The sequence below is a fragment of the Nyctereutes procyonoides genome, unplaced genomic scaffold, assembly GCF_905146905.1.
Source record: "Nyctereutes procyonoides isolate TBG_1078 unplaced genomic scaffold, NYPRO_anot_genome, whole genome shotgun sequence".
Lineage (NCBI taxonomy): Eukaryota > Metazoa > Chordata > Mammalia > Carnivora > Canidae > Nyctereutes > Nyctereutes procyonoides.
In genome coordinates, this window is record NW_026575135.1 from 63971831 (window position 1) to 63974659 (window position 2829).

Here is a 2829-nt window from a genome sequence, read left to right on the forward strand (position 1 = left end):
GATCGGAATACAGAGAATAAAGAAAAAATGAACCTAGGATTATTCACAAAGACAGGAGAAAATGAAACCTGAGATTACTAGCCCAGACTCTTTCAGGCCTGATAACTTCAGATGAATTCATGGGTAAAACAAAAGGAGACTCACACCACCACAGCACCCCCAAAGAGAGAAAAGAAAGACTGCTTCTCCTGCGAGAGGTAACCCCACTTGGCCTATTCTCTGTCCACCAGTCTGAAACAAGCTCTTGGCCTCACCTGCCCTCTTATCCAACCAAGAAAGAAGAGATTACTGAAGCCGCACCTTGACTCATTCATCTCATTTGCTTTCTAAATTAAGATATAAAAAAATATCTATGGAAACCATTTGCTTTTTTATTTTGTTTCTTTTCCTCAGTAATTTTGACACAAATATCTTGAAAATGGGAATGGTTATGGATTTTAAGAATTGTGAAATCCACTTTTTAAAAGATCACTATTTTAATAGATATGAAAATTATGTTAATAACCTCTACCTAAAAAAGTCAATATTCTGGAGACTACATTGGAAAATACCAGGTCTACCTGTACAGTCACTGATATTAACAAAGTTAAAGTCTGGGTGTTTCACTTGTTACAAGTCTATACATATAGAGAGTAATTGGGAGTAATTGGGATGGCAATAGAAATTCTCATTCCTTGCCTGGGCTATTTTGAAATTTGTTTTTTAAGATTTTACTTACTTATTTGAGAGAGAGAGAGGGAGAGATGGAGAGAGGGAGAGAGAGGGAGAGAGAGAGAGAGAGAGCGAGCACAAGTGGGTGGTAGAGGTAGCCTGATGTGGGACTCAATCCTGGAACCCGGGGATCATGATCTGAGCCAAAGGCAGACACTCAACAAACTAAGCCACCCAGATGTCCCCAACTTGAATTGTTTCATGAGGAACTGTTCTGCTCAGAGTACTGATATTAAAGTAGATCTGCTAAACATTTTTTTTTCATGTCAGACAGGAAATGTGCCAAGGTCATATAACAAGGTTTCAGGGAGGCATGTGTCACATGAAGGCATGAACATCCAATCATCATGCTTATGAACTACAAAAGGATCAGTGACATGCTACACATTTATTCCTTCATATTTTCTACCTGTACAGTCACTGGAAAGCTGTATTCCAAGCCTCTGTAGAGTTGGTTTTATTCAGCTCTTTCCTAAGGCTTAACTGGGCCTTAGCCTTTACCAAGGTCCGCACCATGGGAAGTATCACGTTTGCAGAGGCTGATTTACCATGAACATGACAAAGCTCAACCTGTAGGGTCCCTCTCTTCCACATGCACCTTCCAGGCCTCTGAGAGGGAGCCGGATACTGGCTCCATAAAGTGGAAAATTTTGGTAAGTTTGCAAATGTAAAATATTTTATTCTACAACCTCTTAGGAACATGGCCTGGGGTCACTCTGCTTTCTCCTTGGACACGTTTCCCCTCTTGCTGTCTGATGGTTACTCATATGACTCCAAGAATGGTAGGTATATGAGAGGAATTCATATTGGCCATACATTTATTTTGGATTTAAATGACGTGATGGCAGTAACTTCAGCGGAAAATTAGGCTATTCTTAGCCTGGCACAGACTGGGCCAGCTCCCCTGGTGTCCTGATACAAAGCTGCAGAGCCTGAGATCATAACATGATCAGTATTGGCAGAGCAAGAGTCACAGAAAAGAAACAAGGTTTGAAGCATATAGAGGCCTGGCTGGTTTTGCAAAAAACACTTCCAATTATGACACAGGGAAAATTGTTGACAGAAGATTTTGCTCTCATCTGTGCTAAATGAATATAGAACTTTCTGCTTGTTGATAATATGCTGAACTATGCAGCATAAACCATTTAAAGAACCACTATGTTTTGTTTCTTTTTTTCCTTTTTATGGAAATGGAGGGAAACATTTATCAGAATTCCTGTCTTGGTAGGACACAAACCTGTAGCATTACTATATACAATAAGTCTGTGTGTGAAATTGCATACTGTATACACCAAATGTTTCAGTTTTTATCTTTATGTATTTGACACCTTTTCTATTGCTAAAGTCTAGAACTTCCAGAGAAAAAGATTATACCCAAAGCAGTAAATCCTGAAGAGGAAAAGATAAATTTCTTAGATTCTTTTTCAATAATCCAATAAAAGGGTCAATGTTACCCAGGGCAATTTACACGTATAATGCAATCCCTATCAAAATACCATGGACTTTCTTCAGAGACTTAGAACAAATTATTTTAAGATTTGTGTGGAATCAGAAAAGACCCCAAACAGCCAGGGGAATTTTAAAAAAAGAAAACCATATCTGGGGGCATCACAATGCCAGATTTCAGGTTGACTACAAAGCTGTGTTCATCAAGACAGTGTGGTACTGGCACAAAAACAGACATATAGATCAATGGAACAGAACAGAGAACCCAGAAGTGGACCCTGAACTTTATGCTCAACTAATATACGATAAAGGAGGAAAGACGATCCACTAGAAGAAAGACAGTCTCTTCAATAAATGGTGCTGGGAAAATTGGACATCCACATGCAGAAGAATGAAACTGGACCACTCTCTTGCACCATACACAAAGATAAACTCAAAATGGATGAAAGATCTAAATGTGAGACAAGATTCCATCAAAATCCCAGAGAAGAACTCAGGCAACACCCTTTTTGAACTTGGCCACAGTAACCGGAGAAGGACAAACAGTGTATGTTCTCATTCATTTGGGGAATATGAATAATAGCGAAAGGGAATATAAGGGAAGGGAGAAGAAATGTGTGAGAAATATCAGAAAGGGAGACAGAACATAAAGACTTCTAACTCTGGGAAATG

General features: G+C 39.1%; 1 non-coding gene across 1 annotated transcript; it reads right to left on the bottom strand.

Moving 5' to 3' along the window:
* Positions 1-975: 975 nt before the first annotated feature.
* Positions 976-1081, bottom strand: LOC129495320 (small nucleolar RNA U13). Its single transcript, XR_008661490.1, has one exon. It is a non-coding gene; the product is annotated as a small nucleolar RNA U13 (small nucleolar RNA).
* Between the last annotated feature and the right edge of the window lie 1748 nt (positions 1082-2829).